We start from the raw sequence: 22,123 nt of genomic DNA, 5'->3' as shown, positions 1-22,123 counted from the left end.
ATGTGTCTGAATAAACTGAAGAGGTCGGTGATCTGTGTGGATGACTATCTCCTTCCCCAAGATGTAATGTTTCCATTGTTGGCAAGCCTACATCATAGAAACACATCTCTTTATCATAGGTGGGGTACTTCTGAATTATATAGGTAAGTGTTTCACATGTGATAGGCCCCAGATGCCCTTGTTGGGTGAGGACTTTGCAAATAGCATAGTCAGAGGCATCTGTCTCAATTTCAAATGGTCGTTGCAGGTTTGGCATTGTGAGTACAAGTGCAGACCAGAGGTAGTGCTTCAACTCAATAAATGCCTTTTGTTGGGACTCAAACTAGGAGAACTTTTCTTTCGCTCCGCCCTTGGTAACTTGACTCAAAGGCCAAGTAATATGGGAGAATCCCAACACGAACCTCGATAAAAATTGGCAAGGCCCAAAAAGTTGCAAAGCTATGTTAGAGTGGCTGGGTATGGCCAATTTGAATTACTTGGATCTTAGTCGGATCCACATGCACACCTTGATAATCTATGATGTAACCCATATATTAGAACTGGTTCATGCCAAAGGTGCATTTCTCCAAGTTGGCACATAGTTTGTGCTGCCGTGGGGTTTGAAGGACTTGTTGAAGGTGTTGCAAGTGCTCTTCACAAATCTTGCTGAAGATGAGGATGTCGTCAAGATATACAATCATGAACGAGTTGGTGAAGTGTCACAATATGTCATCCATCATTCTCATAAAACTTGCAGGGGAATTTGTCAACCCGAAAAGCATGACCAACCATTAAAAAAGGCCCTCCTTGGATTTGAAGGTGGTCTTCCATACATCTATTGGCTCTATTGGAAACTCGTGATAGCCAGACTTCAAATCAATATTACTGAAATACTTTCCCCCCTTGAGCTAGTCAAGAAGGTCATCAATCTGCATGATTAGATACCTATTACTGATAATGATTTTTTTTAGTGCCTGATAATCAATGTGGAGCCTCCAAGTCCCATCCTTCTTTTGTACTAGTAGAATCGGGCTCCCACAAGGTGAGGAACTTGGTCAGATGTGCCATTTTTGCAGCAACTCCTGGACCTGCTGCATGACCTCTTCATATTCCAGAATGGAGCGACAGTACACCGACCCATTGGGTAGAGGTGGTTTGGGAGTTAGATCAATTGAATGCTTGACTTGACAGTGTAAGGATACCCTGTGGTGAGGATAAGATGTCCCTATATTATTCCACAACCTTATCCACTTGTTTCTGCTATGTGGAGGAACCCTTCCTGGGGGACATGGATAAGGCCACAATCTTCCCCTTACTTTGAGAGTGAATAAAAAAAAAAAAAAACAAACAAATTTCCTGGTTTGGGAGATGATCTTACTGCATTTCTCAGCAGAGATCAAAGAGATGGCAGTAGGAGGGGATACCTTTGGTATCCTATGTAACTTATTGCCTAAAGTAGTAATAATAGTGTGAGGTCTAAACTCATACACAACATGACTGTTCCACAAATATGGTTGGCCTAATAATACATCACAAACTTCATGAGGAGCAACGTCACACAATACCTCATCTGTGAAGGGTTTGATGTTGTAGGGAAGACGACACTGCTGGCTGATGCAGAGATCTCGTCCTTGGAGCCACTCGATGGTGTATGGCTACATGTGTGGTGTGGTCGATAGGTGCAACCACTTAATGACCCCTGATGAGATGAGGCTCTTTTGGCTCCCACTATCGATAATGAACTGCAATAGAGACCCCTTCACCCACATTTGTGAGTGGAAGAGACTTTCCCCTTCCTCTGGATATTCAGGCTCGATCTTTTGGACCTTGGTGGTGGTAACAATTGCGATAGGATTTGAATCAATAATTTTCTTCCCTTTGTCATTCCCCTTGTTGGGATTTGACTCAGAGTTGGAACTTGCATCTGACTTAGAAGCCTTCAGCTCGACCACTAATGACTACTTAGCATGACACTCACTTGTGTTGTGGGTGGTGATCTTGTGGAACTCACACCACTGCCTTGTGTCCTTCCTCGTCTTCATGGTGCTATTATTTGTTGGTGGCTTCGATGGGTTGTCTTGGGTCACCCTGCCTTGGCTTTGTCCTTTGTTCTATGGTTTGGGAGAACCTTTTCCTTGATTCAGATTCACATATCCAAAGTCTCGCTTCTTCTGTTTAAATTTTTTCTTGATCTTGACAGCGTATTGGTAGGCACGCAAGGCGAGGAGATGTCCAAGAACTCCATCTCATCTTGGATGTATTTGTGTAGACAACTACGATACTTGAGTACCAGATGCCACTCCAAATCCTTGATACCCAAATGTTGGAAATAATACTGAAAGGGGGGTGAATCAGTATTATCTGATCAATTATTTTTCTTTTCTCAACCAGATTTATATACACTACTTTTGTAAAGTTAACTAGCGTGTATACGCAACTATGATTAGAGAAATCATCGTACACCCATAAAACTTGTGATTTAGACAATTTATCATGCGTTGATCTATAACCAGTGCCTCACTAACTAATTAAACAGAGCAATAAAAACAAAATAAACCATCACACATAAGCAACACACATTAACACCAAGATTTAAGATGGAAACCCAATGTGGGTGAAAACCACCTACTGTTGTCATCTCTGTCTTCTTTTAATAATAAGAAAATATGCTTACGATCTTGTACTAGTGCAGACTCATACCAGTACGTAGGAACCCACTTGCAGAAGGCTATAACCTTCTCTCGTTTTCCAGCTTCTACTGGAAGGGAGCTACAACTCCCTAGCTCTTGCACTAGCCAATGTGATTACTAGTACGTACACAACAATACACATGAAGGGCTCGTTTCATCAAATTTTCATACTAGATCCATCAGAAACTTTGAAACTCAAACTGCATCAACCAATAACCAGTTAATCTGGATAATCAGATCACTGTCACCAGAACACTGTGCTGAACCCAGGAATCAGTTGCAACCTCAAAAATCATGCATCAGAATGTACATGCCACTTTACTGAACCCAACATGTGTGTATACGATACTTCCTGTAATCAAACCTGCGTATACCTTCAAAACTACTGAAACATTAAACTTCTGAATCAAGTCTGTACCAACCAACAATAGTCCATCTACTGTCTATTTATAGAGATTTACATAGACATCAACAAAGATCACCCTTCTCACTTATACAATCAGTCAATCAGATATCAAACTCCTTATTCATTCAGTTTTACATTCAGATCTAAGAAGACTTCATTGACAGACAACAGTAAAACAACAACATTGATATGATAGATCAGTCATCCCTGAACATCAAGATTTTCTTTTGAATACACTACTTGGAAGAGTCGAACCAGCGTGTATACGCACCTTCACCAAAGCGAACCAATGTACAGATCTGCAAAATTCTTACTTCATAACTTCCGTGCACTTCCGAACTTCAAACAAACCCAGATCACGATATTTAAAGAATAAAACAGGTGTACATAATCAGATCGAGCCCAACCAATATCAAATTATTCAATAATAAGTCATTTCAGGTCTCATGATCCAGATCTAATATTGAATTCAAGGTGCACAAAGTATTTCGGATCAAATCACAAACATAACCCCTGCAACATAAAATATACTTCAGATAGAAGTATTCCTTAGAAACCCATACACTTGCACATTTGCTTTTTATCTAACAATTCATAAGATATTCATTCCTTTTGCCTTTAGCCCTTTGATCTTCTCTACCTTATATACTTAGATCCTTTATCAATACCTTAGACCAAAACCACTTAGGACCAATACCTTGGACCAAATACCTAGGGTCAATACCTTGGACCAAAACTTTGGTTTTCCAACATGTACGCGCTTTTCCTCCCGTGGGAGTGTGTGTATACGTATATGCTCTTTTTGTTCTGTGGACCAACGTGTATACACTATTTTGACTAAGTGGACCTACGTATACTTCTTAAACTACTTTACATCAACCTTTTCCTTTACCTTCTTTATTCTGATCAGTAGACCTTAGTTCCATCTTCCTGTTCTTCTGTACCACTGCCTTGTTACCTCTGAATATACCTGTTATACTGTGAGTTGCCTTTTACCAAAACTGAATTGACCTGTGAGTGAGTTGCCATCAAGAACAACACTTGTATCATAATGCCAACATTCTCCCCCTTTGGACTTGATAACAACCATGAAGGTGTTGATTACTGCAAGCTGTAGAAACTGTTAGAGATAACATGCAACACCAAAATACTCTCCCCTTTGACATCAAGGGCAAAGGGCAGACCAAGCAACTTTCCTCCTTTGATATACATTATGTTGTCCATGCTCCCCCTGAGTACTTGCCGAGTCTGCAAAGATATGATTCAAAAGAATAACATGACTCTATAACTCAACTAAGTGAGTATGACCTCCTTATGACCAATGAATCATACATACATCAATCACCCAACCAAGTGGGGATATACCAAATGCTTATACATGACAAAAATATAACAAATATTACATCATCCATCCCATGCAAAGTGGGGGTACAAATTACATCATTTGTCCAATAGGACTCATTCAAATATATAAGAAGTCATATCACACCCTAGACCTTTACATGATTTAAACAAAAAATGATATAAATATCTGAAGCCATAGCTGGACTCAACAACCATAATGCCAACAATGCAGAATGCGTCTGAAGGCTAATGCTCCCCCTGAACCTGTGCTACTTGGGCATTGTCAACAAGTCATTCATCAAGGCATCTTTGTCAGTCAGATAAAAAATTAATGAGCAAAGCATATCGTCAGACTGTAATCATCAACATCAGATAGAGCACCCATATCAGAGTCTGACCCATTGTTTTTCTGTAAAAAAAACATATATGCTTCTTTAGCCACAGAAACCCACATGTATACGCGACTATACTTCATGAAACCCGCGTATAATAACCTTCCTCTAAAAAACTAGATTTAACAATAGGATGATGCAACAACTACTCCCAGCTTTTGTCTGAGATATTCAAATGTTTCTCTGGGCAGTGGTTTATTGAATATATCAACAACCTGTTCTTTGGGGGGAACATACTCCAATTTGACCTTTTTCTCAAGCATTTGTTCTCGTAGAAAATGGCACTTGATGGATATGTGCTTGGTCTTGGAGTGCATGACTGGATTTTTTGAAATACTAATGGCACTTGTATTATCACATAGAATGGAGATGGGTGGAGTACATGTGATCTGAATGTCTTTCAATGTTTGCATCATCCAAAGTAGTTGTGTGCAACAAGATGCAACAGCCACATATTTTGATTCAGCTGTAGATAAGGCAATCGAACTTTGTTTCTGGCTGAACCATGAGACTAACTGAGAACCCATATAGAATTCACCTCCACTAGTGCTCTTTCGATCATCAACACTTCCTGCCCAATCTGCATCTGTATATGCGTGAAGAGTAAGGTCTGTATCTTTAGGATACCATAATCCAAAATCCTGAGTTCCTTGAAGATATTTGAAGATTCTTTTGACTGCCTGGAGATGTGATTCCTTTGGATTTGCTTGGAACCTTCCAACAATTCCTACTGCATGCATGATGTCAGGTGTGGTACCTGTTAGATAAAGCAGACTTCCAATCATAGATCTGTAAGTTGGTTGGTTTACTGTTGGCGATTCATTGTTAGAGCTGAGACTGCATCCTATTACCATTGGAGTACATACAGGTTTAGAATCTTCCATCCCGTACTTCTTCAAGATCTGCTTGAGATATTTGGTTTGTGAAAGAAAGATACCACATTTGTTTGTTGTACTTGTAGACCAAGAAAATAAGTAAGTTCACCAAGTAAGGACATTTCAAATTCTTGCTGCATTAATGAAGCAAACTTCTGACTCATGGATTCTTCATTGCTACCAAAGATGATATCATCAACATAAACAACAATAATTAGCAGTTTATCATTTTCATTCTTTGTGTATAAATTGTTATCTGTAGAACCTTTTGTGAAACCTTGTTGTTGTAGATATTTGTCAAGGCGGTAATACCAAGCCCTTGGAGCTTGTTTTAGACCATAGAGAGCCTTTTTGAGCTTTCATACGAGTTTTGCATCATTTCCAAGAATGGATCCTTCTAGTTGTTAAATATACACTTCTTCTTCTAAATCTCCATTAAGGAAAGTTGATTTTACATCCATTTGATATACTTTGAATTTTCGAAAACTAGAAAGGGCAAGCAACATCCTTATAGCTTGAAGTCTGACAACATGTGCAAAGGTTTCTTCCAAATCTATACCTTCTTGTTGAGCATACCCTTTATAAACAATTCTCGCCTTGTTTCTAATAACTTCTCCATTTTCATTCAGCGCATTCTTAAATATCCATTTTGTTCCTATAACATTTTTATCACGAGGACTAGGAACTAATTCCCAAGTATCATTCTTTTCTATTTGGTCTAATTCTTCATCCATGGCCTTGACCCAACATTCATCATTGCATGCTTCATGTACATTCTGAGGTTCTGTGGAGGATAGTAATGCGAGATAACTTGAGGTCCTTGTAAGAGTTCTTCTTGTCTATACTCCAGACCCTTTTTCTCCTAGAATTTGAGATTCTGGATGATTCTTATGAACATACCTGGATGGAGTCTTTTCCCTATCTGTTGTATCTTCTTCTGATGCTTCATTAGTTTCTTCTTCAATATCATTTTGATTTGATGCGGGAAAGCATTCCCCATATTCCTCATTGTCATGTTCCTCTGTTGATTTCATCTGTTCCGGATTTCTGCATGCTTCATCAACTACAACATCAATGCTTTCAACAATTTTCCGAAGTCTTTTATTATAACATTTGTATCCTTTACTTCTGGAAGAATAACCAAGAAGAATACCTTCGTCTGCTCTAGGTTCAAACTTTCCAAGTTTTTCATCACTCCTTTTGATAAAACATTTGCTTCCAAAAACTCTAAAGTGTTTTACAATAGGAGGCTTACCATACCAAAGCTCATGTGGAGTTTCATTGCTATTTACACGAACATTTGCTTTGTTGAGAATAGTCACGACAACAAATGCAGCTTCACCCCAGAAGGTTGCAGGAGTTCCAAATTCATCTAGCATAGCTCGAGCCATTTCTTGAACTGTTCTATTCATCCTTTCTACCACACCATTTTGCTGAGTCTTATTGCGGTGGAGAATTTCCTTTTTATTCCATGTTGTTCACAAAAGTCAAAGAATTCATCTGATATGAATTCTCCCCCTCAATCAGATCTGAGACATTTGATTTTTTGGTCTGGTTCATTTTCAAATAAAGCTTTGAAGGCTTTAAACTTTTCAAATGCTTCATCTTTATGTTTTATAAGACCTATCCAACACATCCTAGAAAAATCATCAATAAAAAAAAAAAGTATTCTTCTCCACGAGGTGAATTTTTCCTTGTTGATCCACATAAATCAGAATGGATGAGTTCAAGAGGCTTACTTGCTAACCCTTCCTTTTCAATGAAGTGAACTCTGGTTTTCTTATCGATTTGACATGGTTTGCATATGGTATTTTTTGGGACGCTGATATCTGGAAGATCACGAACTGCCTTGAGCCTGCATGCTTTTCTTATTTGAGAAAATCTTAGATGTCCCAATCTTCTATGCCACAACTAGTTTTCATCTGTTTTGCTTAGATAGCATTGTTGTTGTCCTCCTTTGAGTATGTATAAGTTGTTTGGAGTTCTTGTACCTTTGATCACGGTCTTTCCTATATCAAGTTCACGAACGACACATCCGTTTGATCGAAACACCACTTCATTTCCTTGATCACACATTTGACTGACACTCAACAGGTTATGCTTTAAACCATCTACATACATGACATTTCCAGCTTTAACCTTTTCTTTCAAGAAAATAGAACCTTTACCTTTAATGACAGTTGGAGTGTCATTTCCAAATGAGACATTCTTTTCCTTTTCTAAAGCATTATATGAATGAAGTTTCTCTTTATCACCTGTCATGTGTTTGGAGCATCCACTATCGATGTACCACTGATTTTCTTTTCCTTCTGCATACAGAGCTATACCACATCTCTTTGATTGAGATTCCTTCCTTCTCCATATCTTGGGATTTAATGGCATTTTCTCCTTTTGAAATGTTGACCGAAATTTGCTCCTGCATTCAGATTCTTCCTGACCAAAGTTGTTACAAATTGAGCATTCTATTTCATCTTCAAGAGGAGAAAAGTTATTATAGGAACTTTTCTTAATTCCTGTTGTACTTCTTTGATTTCGTGCTTCTCTAGTCATGATGGTTTTGTAAGCAACACATTGAGCAACCTTGTGTCCAAAGTTATGACATGAAAAACATTGCCCATTAAAGAAGTTTCTGCGATCATAGAATCTTTTGACATTGTTTACCTATTGGTTGCGGCTTCTACTGATATTCATCCTTGGAGTAAATTGAGTATGATTTACCTAATGAGTAGTTTTAGGCCTTTGCTGACAATTGACATACTGTTCACTCGTCTTTGCTACATCAAGATAGCTTCTGGTGGAGGTTGATGGCTTCTGTGATTGAGATGATTCTTCAGTATATCCAAGACCTGTCTTTATCAGAGGAGAACACTGAACTTTGATCATGACTTTGATAATTTCATTTAAAGTTTCTGATCCTTTATCAAATCTAAGATTGAGAGATTTTGTCTTCTCAAGATCTTTTCTTAGACCCACAATTTCACATTCTAGATTTTCATTGTGTTTTTCCCTTTTAGCAAGTTGGTGTGTCAAAGTATCTATGGTCATATTCTTTTCTTCTAAACAGATTTTGAGTTTACTGTTTTCTTCAAGAAAATCTTCCTCTTCTAATGCATCCAAAAATTCATCATCGTCATAGGCCATGAGAAGTATTTAATCTTGTTCAGTTTCATCTTCATCACTAATAGATAAACCATCACTATCTTCATGTGTATAATAACTCCTTCTATTCACAACCTGTTTTCTATTTCCTTTTGCATATTCCTTCCCTTTTTCATATTTATATTTATGAGGACATTTGGCAGCATAGTGACCAAATCTACCACAAACAAAGCATTTGAAAGGTAGCTTACCTCTGAATCTTCCGGAACATCGTTCAATATTCTTGACAAAATTTACCTCATCTTCTTCTTCTGAAATGTGTCTTGATGCATGGAGATCTTCCTTTTCTTTTCCCTTTGCTAATGCTTTAAATGCGGCTTCTCTCATATCTGATGGACCTCATTTTCTCATTTCAAAGGCAGTTAGGATTCCATGGAGTTGAGTCACTGCAATAGTTTGAAGATCTTGTTTTTCTTCTATGGCAGACGCTTTTGACTCAAATTTAGAAGACAAAGATCTCAAAATTTTCTCCACTAATGTAACTTCCTATATCTCTTCACTCATATTCTTCATACAATTAACAATCTCATATATCAGTAAGAAGTAACTAGAAACACTCTCATCACTATGCATCTTAAGAGTTCATATTGAATTTTGAGAGTTTGAAGCTTAGCACGTTTTACCTCAGAGTCTCCTTCGTAGCTTTGAATGATTTTGTCCCATATTTCTTTGGCTGCCTTGAGTTACATGACTTTGACAAATTCTAATTCTGACAGACTTCCCAAAAATGTATTGACAGTTTTGGCATTGGTTTTGTATAACTTCTTACATGCAGAGTCTATAGGAATTGCTGTTGGAAATTAATATCCTCCTTCTACAATTTCCCAAACATCTACTCCAAGAGATTGTAGGTAAGCTCTGCTTCTTATTTTCCAATATACTAAGTTGATCCCATTGAAGTTTGGTGGTCTGATGGATCCCATGCCTTCATGATTATTCATCTTGAAAGATCTTCCTTCAAGCGATCAAGCTTCTTTAGAAGGACCTGCTCTGATACCAATTGTTGGAAATAATACTTAGAGGGGGGTGAATCAGTATTATCTGATCAATAATTTTTCTTTTCTCAACCAGGTTTAGATATGCTAACTTTGTAAAGTGAACTAGCATGTATACGCAACTATGATTAGAAAAACCATCGTACACCCATAAAACTTGTGATTTAGACAACTTATCATGTGTTGATATTTAACCAGTGCATCAGTAACTTATTAAATAGAGCAGTAAAAACAAAATAAACCATAACACATAAGCAACACACATGAACACAAAGATTTAAGGTGGAAACCCAATGTGGGTGAAACCCACTTGCTGCCGTCGTCTCTGTCTTCTTTTAATAATAAGAAAATCTGTTTACAATCTTGTACTGGTGCATACTCATACTAGTATGTAGGCACCCACTTGTAGAAGGCTACAACCTTCTCTCATTTTCTAGCTTCTACTGGAAGGGAGATGCAACCCCCTAGCTCTTGTACTAGCCAATGTGATTACTAGTACGTAGGTGCTGACCTATAGAAGGCTACGACCTTCTCTCTTCCTCCAGGGTCCGTGTTTCATAAATTTCCAGACTGGATGCTCCTAGTACACAACAATACACATGAAGGCCTCGTTTCATCAAATTTTCATACTGGACCCATCAGAAACTATGAAACTAAAATTGCATCAACCAACAATCAACTAATTTGAACAATCAGATCACTGTCACCAGAACACTGTGTTGAACCCACGAATCAGTTGCAACCTCAAAAATCATACATTAGAATATACACGCCACTTTACTGAACCCAACCTACGTGTATACGCTACTTCCTGTATTCAAACCTGTGTATACCTTCAAAACTACTGAAACATTAAACTTCTGAATCAACTCTGTACCAACCAGGAATAGCCCATCTACTGTCTAATTACAGAACTTTACATAGGCAGCAACAGAGATCACCCTTCTCAGTTATACAATCAGTCAATCAGATATCAAACTCCTTACTCATTCATTTTTACATTCAAATCTAAGAAGACTTCATTGACAGACAATAGTAAACCAACTGCACTGATTTGATAGATCAGTCATCCTTAAACATCGAGCTTTTCTTTTGCATAAGCTACTTGGAAGAGCCAAACCAGTGTGTATACGCACCTTCACCAAAGCGAACTAGCGTACAGATCTGCAAATACTTACTTCATAACTTCCTGCACTTCCAGACTTTAGAAAAACCCAGATCACGATATTTAAAGAATAAAACTGATGTACATAATCAGATCTAGCCCAACCAATATCAGATTATTCAATAATAATTCATTTCAGGTCTCATGATCCTGATCCAATATTGAATTCAAGGTGCACAAAGTATTTCAGATCAAATCACAAACATAGCCCCTGCAACATAAAATATACTTCAGATAGAAGTATTCCTTAGAAACCCATACACTTGCACATTTGCTTTTTATCTAACACTTCATAAGATATTCATTCCTTGTGTATTTAGCCCTTTGATCTTCTCCTCCTTATATACTTAGATCCTTTATCAGCACCTCGGACCAAAACCACTTAGGACGAATACCTTGGACCAAATACCTAGGGTCAATACCTCAGACCAAATACCTTGGTTTTCCAACATGTACGCGCTTTTCCTCTTGTGGGAGTGAATGTATACATATATGCTCTTTTTGTTCCTTGGACCAGCGTGTATACGTTGTTTTGACTAAGTGGACCTGTGTATACTTCTTAAACTGCTTTACATCAACCTTTTCCTTTACCTTCTTTATTCTGATCGGTAGAGCTTAGTTCCATCTTCCTGTTCTTCTGTATCACTACCTTGTTACCTCTGAATATACCTGTTGTACTGTGAGTTGCCTTTTACCAAAACTGAATTGACTTGTGAGTGAGTTGCCATCAAGAACAACACTTGTATCATAATGCCAACAATGGGATTTGACTCAAAGTTGGAACGTGCATTTGACTTAGAAGCCTTCAGTTCGACCACTAGTGACTACTTAGCATGACACTCACTTGTGTTGTGGGTGGCGATCTTGTGGAACTCACACCACTTCCTTGTGTCCTTCCTCGTCTTCATGGTGCTATTCTTTGTTGGCGGCTTCGATGGGTTGTCCTGGGTCACCCTGCCTTGGCTTTGTCCTTTGTTCTATGGTTTGGGAGAACCTTTTCCTTCATTCAGATTCACATATCCAAAGTGTCTCTTCTTCTGTTTAAATTTTTTCTATATCTTGACAGCATATTGGTAGGCACACAAAGCGAGGAGATGTCCAGGAACTCCATCTCATCTTGGATGTATTTGTGTAGACAACTATGATACTTGAGTACAAGATGCCTCTCCAAATCCTTGATACCCAAATGCGTGTGAAGGTCATGAAATTTTTTGTTTGAACTTTGACATGTCTTGGTCCCTTCCCTACCGTGGTGTGGACCATTTTATGTACTTATCTTCATAGCTCTTGACAGGGAAATACCGTTCCTTGTTGGTGTCTCAAAAATAATTCCTAGTAGGTGTGGCTAAAAATAGTGAGGGTTCCCTCTCGTTCCTTTGCTCACAATAGGTTTCCCACTAGTCCTTGACGTGGGGGGCAACTTTGAGGAGTGAAAAAGTAATATTTTCCCTATTGGAAAAATCACGAACTGAAAAATATCCTTCCAAAAAATTTAACCATTTATCTATGACATGTGCATCTATATGACCTTCAAATATGGGAATGTCAATGTTTACTTGTACCTTAAAGGGAGTGGTGCCTCTAAGGTGGCTTCTGGATGAATATGATTCATATGTGGGCATCCACCGAAGGATCTGGGCAAAGTTATCCATCAGATCGTTCCTTCATCGCTCGAGGGATTCTTCAATCAATATTTTGGAAGGATCTCTTGCTCCCTCGTATTTGTTTTCTTCTACCATGGAAGCTGTCAGGGTCGTACAAAGAAACGAAATGAAATATAGATATAAACATAAACACAAAGCTACAAGGAAACATAACTTTGATTCATTAATAACAAAGTATTGAAAATTCTTTACATGGAGAATGGAAATAAACTAGCTCAGGCGATGGTGGCTTATCTCTAAGAAGAGATGTGTTAGTTACGTGCATTATGAACAATGTTATAATGAGGCTCATAGGCCTATTTATGATAGATAAATAATGGAAAATTCTAAACATCCAAAAACCTAACCCTGAGAGACGAAGCACCAAAAGTCTGAGGGCCCTATTGGGGTAAATTGGTACATTGACTTCCTTGGGTCGTAACTTTGACATACGATACCTCGTTAGAAAGATATACCTGAGGACTACAACTTTCAACTGCAAACTCCTAGTATAGGTGACATGTTTTCCACTTTTCCAAAAAAAACGTCGTTTAGGACCTCAAAACGGCTCCGAAAGTTCAAGACCTGAAAAAACTGTCAAAATAGTAAACTATGCTACAATTAAGGAAACTGAAAGAAGCAATGTTGGTGGTCCAAGTGGAATAGGTGGGTGGCCACCAATACCCACCTGTATCAATCCATGCCTTCTCCTCCAAATAAACTAAACCCTATATTGGATGAAGGCTGAATAATTTCAACTTTAGATGCAAAAATTACCTTCTTCTTTGTTCCTGTTGTGAAACACCTGAAATGTTGCTTCCAGAATCCAACCGTAACGTAAGAGCTTGATTTGTTTGAGTTTATTTGGATTGTTGACGTGCAAGAGACTAATCTGAGAATTATAACTTTCCAAATTATCATTTTTGGCCTGCCTTTCCTAGGTTTCTCTCCTTTACCCCTAGTCATCCATGTTTGAAAAAAGGAAAATCTAATCAGAAAAAGTAGATAAAAATTATGAAAACTACTTGCCGATTTGTTGAAACATCAAATCAATCCAACTACTACAGATATTTTCAAAAAAATTATACCTACACCTTTAACAATGAAACTCACCCTCCTAAAATGAACAACAATAGAAGCACACTTATTGGGAAGAAAGTAACATGAAACTCACCTCTACTGTTGAAAAATAATTTGATCTTTAGTTTACGGGAATCTCTCCAAGCGTATCCCTAGCAACAACGCCCAAATTTTGGGTGTTAATATTGACTTATAGATGACTCAACACTTATTTGTCAACCCAAGGCTCATAAGCTTCGAGACACAACATTGTAAATGCCAAGAGACTCCAGAAATCCCTGCAAAGTATCACTCCTTCCTCCAAACCAACATTACAATCCTCTAAGTTCTAAAAAAAAATGATAAATTTCCAATCTCAATTCCTGCACTAATACTGTGACAACTTTATTAGCAGAAATAAATAGTGATCAACTTAGGCTCTAGCTACTTCACTCGCCAAATCTCAATCAAACAAAGTCTATAGATTGAACAAATAATAAAAAATTCCGAAAAGAACACATTCCTCAATCATGCAATACCAAAAGAGTGCTTGGAAATCCACAAAAGTCTTCAAATTGTTCCTGCACTACTTCAATTCTTCACTCTTAGTGCTTTTGAAAATAAAGTGTGGTGCTACTATTGAATTAATTAAATGTATGAGTTTTCATAAAAGTTAATCACACTATGTTTCAGTCCTTCAAAGTAAAGAACATTCCAAACACTAGATCTGAAACTATGAAAGAAAGCATTGCAAAGAAAAAGAAAAAACACCAGATTCTAAGATGAAACCCTAATTTCAAATAACCAATGATGAAATAATAAACCAGTCTTTGGAAAATCCTTTTTATACTAATCCACTTGAAACACCATAAATGCATGTTCCACACATGCACCAGTGAAGCAAATAAAAACACCTCAACCCAAAAGAATATAATTAACCACACATGCTGACTGCGTAAAGAACTTGTTGTAAATCTTCTAGGAACTAGGTTACACCGGCAAGCACTTTAATATGACTCTGCAGTTAAAAAGGAAACCAAGGTTGTAATAATATAGGTCTTTAGTGACCTCAGTTCTATTTTACTCACATCCTATATCATAAGATCTTTTAAGAGAAAAAATGTACCTTCACTATCTTAGATCAATAATGGTTTGAGAATTCCTGAGAGGAAACTTGTAAATATTGATATTAGATCCTTATGTCATTCAAGCTTTCGATCTGAAGCCACCAATACCTAGAAAAGAAAACCCTAGTGAAAATATTACTGCCACCAAGTCATATGAACACTCAAAGATAAAAATTTTGTGCAACTGAGCTCACATAAAGATGGAACAAGGGATTTCAAAGAAAAGAGTCTTTCATATATTGATATCAAATCCCAATAACATTCAAAGCTTTCAAACTTAAAACCACCAATACCTATAAAAACAACTCCGAATGAAAATAATAATGCAACCAAATCATATAAAGGAGAATAGCAATTCCAGGTGTCGGTCTTCACACTACTCGACTCAAATAACAATGAAACAATAGGATCCCATCAATATCCAATGAAAACCTTCCATATCTAGGTAATAAACAATTTCAGTTCATAGATCAAGATATCTTTTTCAAAAATAAGAAAGACAAAGTATGAAAGAAAGACTATATCAAATAACAAAAATGCAAATGCTCATATAATAAATACTCACTTCCTTTCAATCTCACACCACACAATGTTATCTATCAGAGGTGTGACAAGCTAGATTGGTTGGGCCCAAACCAACCATCTCGCACCTTTTTTTAAAAAGAGATTAAGTTACAGAGTAGGAAAAATCATTAAAAAAACGTAACAAGGATATGAAGATGTTATTTTTTCTTAGGGCTATATTGTTCTTTGCTTTAAATAATTGCATTTCATCATTTACACATTGAATTCACCCCACAACATTATAACATTATTCAACAACATATGCAATTATATATAAATAACAATATCATCATCAATGCAACGGAACATAAAGGAACAATAGAAGAAAAGCATTCACACATAGAGACACTAGGATTGGTCGAAGACCAAGGTAAAACCCCATAAGGGGGAAACCCTTTCAAATTCTTATTATTATTAGATTGTCATAGAATGTTTCAGCAAATAGAGAGTACAATGATCCATATCTTCGACCACAAAATTATCCAACAAAATCAACAAAAAAAATCCAAGAGATGAACCCAATAATGCTAATAATCAAAACCCTCATTTAGAAGCATGTGGTCAACTATTAGAATTTGCGGTCAACTGCAATCAACTGTCAAAATCAAACCCTAAGTTCCAACTGCAAATAGATAGAGATGGGTGTGCAATTGAATCCCTCCATCGCACTCATGAGCCTATGGTTGTGACGGACAATACCCTATAGCATCCCTACAGCTGAGAACCAAAAACCTTAATCACATATGCAAGCTTCAAACCTTGCAATTTTTAACCTGTGCGAACCAACTTCCATGAAACAACCTTAGACCTATAAGATCCAAACCAAAGAAAGAAGAGTGATTGATTGATATCAAAATGAGGGTCACTTGACTTGTATTTATAGCCATTCAAGGGTGTCCAACACCTAACCTTTTTGTGCACATGGGGGTTTCCATATTAAAATATATATTTCCTTAACCAAATTAAATTCTTCCAAGGGCTAGTAGGGGTCTTCCTCGATGAGGAAGATTGTCCAAAGGAGGTAATTTGTCCCCGAGGTACCAAAATTAGCACTCGCTCTCTGCTAGGGAGAAATTAGCGACTACAACATATGTCATATAAAAAATATCTCGTTATCATCAAATGTCGTCACTACGTATCTCAACTCGTCTCTGCTCATGTGCTCATCTATGATCATTTGTATATTTCTTCTTATCTTTGTTTGTCTCTATAATTCTGTTCATACACTGAACACCATTGAATGTAAAAGAAGAATAATTTGATATTGGAGGGAAGCCCAAACTACCACCCTGTATACGTCGAGGAGCCATTACTACCACCCAAAATCATTGCCAATGGGGAGCCCAATGCTACCACTTGGGAAACATTAGAGAGCTTAACATCATGAAGCTCTACTCAACCTGGAACCACATTAGGCACATCTCAACACAAAATCAAATGAAAGTGAGGAAGGTACTAGAGGACACTCTCACCTCATGTCTATGACAGTGCGAAAGGTCCTATGGGACACTCTCACCCCAATTCATCTCATAGGGGAGCATATATCTTCCAAACTCTGCTGATCTTCCCAATAATGACCCTCAATATTCATTCTGTAGAATAACTTGCACCATAAGCTTGGGTGAGATATCCAACTTACCAAAGGTAAGGATCACACACCCCCAATCCCTATCAACCCTTTCGCCAGACAGGGAATAAGCCGAACTTGTGGGTATGATGCAAATTGGGGTATACTCTGCTAGATCAATATAGGGGAGAAACATCTTCCACCCTATGGTCGACAAATTGGGACGATACACTATTTTCCAGAGATTCCTCAACTCCAGGAGCCCTACATCTCAATTCCTCACTCTAGGAGCTCAAATAGGGGGAAAGAGTCAGCTTAGTGTCCTCGATCAACCCTTCTCTCTGTAGATTAGAAACATATCAACGTGCTCATATTTGGTACCAACTTAAACATCTCACTGAATATCTCAATCACATTGCCTCATATATTACCAAGAGCAACAATCCTATGATTTCCTATTCATGCAGTTCATCAAATCAAATTTTATGTTAGAATAAATACATGTCACAAAAGGATATCGTATTCATCCTCCATCTCACAGAGGCAACAACCACAAGCTTAATCTTGCCTCATATAGCAACACTGTCTCAACATATGGAGATATCTCAGTCCCAACAATATATGAGATTTTTTTCCAATCATATCCCACCTTTTATTGTTGCAATGTATCACTGTCATATCTAGAACATTCTCAAACAAATCTCTAAAGAGCTTCCTGAACCAAACTACCCCACAACTAGCTGTGCTAGCAACAATGTACTCAACCTCGGTCATGCTTAAAGCTATGGACTCCTATTTCCTGCTCATTGAACTGTCATGGCATATTCCAAGACAAAGCACCACCCAATTGTGTTCTTTTTGTCAATAATGCTCTCCATCACAATCATCATTAGTGTATCTGTGAAGTCATACATCCTTAGAAGTATATCTTAGACCAAGATTTATTGTCCCATGTGAATATCTCGAAAAGTTCTTGTCAGCAACCCAATGTGTATGAAGCGACGTAATCATGAATTGACTCAGGTCATTCTCTGCAAAACATATATCTAGATGGATGTTACAAGGAACATCAATGCTTCAATTGAATGTTGGTTTCCAAGTCAATTCCATCAATATCTCTACATAACTTCTTGAAATTCAATTCCATCAGGGTGTCCAAGTATTTGTATGCCAAATAACTTCACAACATATTTTCCTTTTCCAAACTTTGTATCTCAGAAAGTAGTGCATCATGCCAAGGTATTCCATCTCAATATCAGATGCCAAATCCCTCTTACTTTGATCATTAGAGGGTTGTTACCTACCAAGAATAGATCATCAACATATAAAACCAAAATCAAAGGCATACCTTGGACCACTTTGAAGTAGAGGTTTGGATCGACACATATTTTAGGATTCACTAGGTAACTGCCAATGCAGACATGTCAGAATCAGAAATCTTGCTTCAAACTGTACAATACTTTCTGCAATCATAATACTGACCAAAATGATATTCTCAGCCTCAAACAAATTAACACAGTGCAATCGAATCAACTAAGTCTACTTATCAAGTCTTAGATTCCAAATCAAACTAATATCAAAGCCATTAAAAGTTCAAACTTTTCGGTCGAGCTGCCAGGTACATCCAAATACCAAATTACAACCTTATCTATTGTCATGTCAACAATTGTCATTTACCGAGAAATATCCAACCAAACTTTATCATTCCATCCTCATGATCATAATATGAATCATTTCTATCATTATACATCAAGGATAAGTCATATAAGTTTCATCCGTTCATTGTGAGATCCCTGCATATTGAATCACAACTATTTATACTTCAATCAGTGTGCAAAATGCTAATGATGCTAATACAAAATAAATACTAAATACCATTATTAGTCATTGAAAGTCACTATGCCCACATAGCACTACCATTTCACATCAAGGGAGATCACCATTATCAAGTACCAAATATGATCAAAACCCTAACTTGTTATCATTGTGAATTCAATCAATCCATAAGCCAAAACATATCTATGAATTGTCAAGCATCATGACAAAATTCCAATACTACTCATCTATATTAAGTCAAGTCAATAAGCCAAATCTTCTCAAACCCTTGCAAACAACACACTGATATGCATATTTCCATTCCCTGCAAACACAAGATTAGCCAAGACATTCACATTCTCTATAATGAGTCAAATATTATGTAGCTCTTAAAAACTTCCCTGCTCATAGAACTGTCCATCGTCTACTCCATTTCTGTAGATTTTTTATACTCCTAGTGCACTCCTAGTCTTGTGCATAAGATTTTAGTTTTTGAATCCTACAAGCTCAACTGCATCCATAGGCCTTCTTCCGTGTGGTTGGGAGGCTTATAACAACACCCTTAAGCCTTTCTCCTAGCAGTTGGGGCTTGGACTAGGAGAAACTTTCTCTGTCATGCCAAAACTTGCCAAAAATTCTTAAACAACATCAGATGGTTATTCATGACCAAATTTCTTCCTTCAACAGTCAAGTGTTTTCTTTTCAAATAATACTAGGTGTTGATATCTGATGGAGAGTTTCTCCCTCTGAATGGGAAGCCACTTAATTCATCATCATTCAAAACATTACCATATCTATCAAATACTGTCATGCATTTGCAAAATTTTTAGATCATGCAATCAAACTATATCAGGTTCTAAAACATATATTCATCATGTTCATAACATTCAATCATCAACTAATCCATCATCACATATGAACATGACATCAAACTTTCATCAAGGGTTAGTGTCAGATAATTAGGGCATCTGGCAAGTGTATCATCATACTTCAAGGATCATAATCACTACATCACTTCTTTATCATTTTAAGTCAGGGCATCCATTCATATTTTCTAAGCTTATAAAAAACTAAACAAGTTCAACAAGAATATATTGAGTATTCATCTTATTGTTACAATTTTATCATCAAAGTTACCATGCTTATCACATGCATGAACAATAGAATCAAGTCACAATATATCAAAATCAATGTATCTAGCCTGCTTCAAGAACTCCATCATGCAAAATGTAAAATACTTTATTAATATCAAGATCACCAATATATCACATGTACCATAAATCAAACTTACTCTCATATGCATATATGAGTCATTGACGAAAATGATAATCTCATCATACATCAGGGCTTAACTTGCCTTCCAATAATGCCTCTAAATCATAACAATGAAAAATACACCATACATACCTTGTAGTATTCATATACCTTTGCAACTTGTAAAACTTATTTGTTATTTGCAGCTGTAGTACTTGCATATTGTAATTTTCGGGTGCTTACTTTGAAATCAACTCTTTTCTACCTGCACTAGATTTCATTTCCTACACCTTAGACGATCCTTGAAAGGATATGCTTATCACATCTCATCTAGAGGTTAAAAGTATTCAAATACTCAGATATGCATGAATTATAAGTAATAATCAAAACAATAAGTCAAAACAAGAATAGTGTCACAAGGAAATAACATAATTATGAAACATAATTATCTTTAACAAGGAGCGATCATCCCCCTCTTGAACTAGTGGTCAAGAGTCATTACCATCCATTATTCATATAACAATATTTCCTTGAATATATCCACCGAATTAATCAATAACAAAGGCCTAATTGAGACTCAGCCCAACTAGGGTTACATCAAACCTATCACAAGTGCTATAACATCTTCACACTGATCACGTAGGGTTTCTAGATTGTATATCTCAAACTTTTGTCATAATCTTGGATTTATTCTAAACCCTAACCTCATACTCTCCATAAAACCCTAATAACCAAATTGCCTAGGGTTTCCTTGAAACCCTAACATTCTTTTATGTCTCCTCCATATTCTCTTGCTTCCATTAATGGTGTCTTCATAGGGGTGATCTTAATGACTTTTCTCCAGCCAAACTCTGATGCCATGTTAATTTATCTTAGGGATATATTGTTCTTTACTTTAGATAATCCAATTTCATCATTTACACATTGAATTCATCCCACAACATTATAACATTATTCAACAACATATGAAATTATATAGAAAGAACAATATCATCATCAATGTAGCGGAACATAAAGGAACAATAAAATAAAAGCATTCACACATAGAGAACAGGATTAGATGAAGACTAGGGAAAAACACCACAAGGGGGAAAACCCTTTCAAATTCTTCTTCTTAATAGATGGTCATTGAATGTTTCAACAAAGGGAGAGTACAATGATCCATATCTTCAATAACAAAACTATCCAACTAAATGAACTAAACAACATCCAAGAGATGAACCCAACAATGCTAATAATCAAAACCATGATTCAAAAGCATGTGGTCAACCATCATAAACTATTGAAATATACGGTCAACTGCGACCAACTTTTAAAATCAAACTCTAAGTTCCAATGACACAGAGAGAGAGATGTGTGTGTGGCTAAAACCCTCCAACCACACTCATGAGCATGTGTGCTTGTAGTTGCAACTGAAAATAACTTATAGCATCCTTGCAGCTAAGAACCAAAAACCCAAATCACATATGCAAGCTTCAGACCGTGCAATTTCAGATCTATGTGAACCAACTTCCGCAAACCAACCTCAGATGTGTGAAAGCCAAACCATAGAAAGAAGAATGATTGATTGATATCCAAATGAGGGTATCTTGACTTGTATTCATAGCCATCTAAGGGTGTTCAATTTCTCTTTTGGGCTGACCTGACCTTTTTTAGCACATGGGGATTTCTATATTAAAAAATATTTTTCCTTAACCAAATTAAATTCTTCGAAGGGTTGGTAGGAGTCTTCCTTGATGAGGAAGATTGTCCAAAGGAGGGAATTTATCCCCGAGCTTCCAAAATTAACAGAAGAGAACCTGCCATTCGCCATTTCTATTAATAAAAAATAGTCTTCAGTACATTGGGAACTCAGTAGTCCAGTCCTAGATGATCTGAGTGATACAAAATCTTTCAAACTTAACAGTACATCGAGCTAGAGTATCGCTAACCTATTCCATATCACAACCTATATTATATAGATGTTTACATGATAAATCTTGGCCATGATCGAGCCATTCATTGTACAAAATAAGATAAAATCCAGTTACAATAGTCTTCTAACAATAGACTCTAGGTAGGACTATCCACTGGTCGTGAAGCTATCCTT

Source organism: Pinus tabuliformis, chromosome Q (assembly GCF_031772625.1).
Source record: "Pinus tabuliformis cultivar Carrire ecotype Pingquan chromosome Q, CPIR1, whole genome shotgun sequence".
Taxonomy (NCBI): Eukaryota; Viridiplantae; Streptophyta; class Pinopsida; order Pinales; family Pinaceae; genus Pinus; species Pinus tabuliformis.
Note: the sequence above shows the minus strand (reverse complement) of the source record.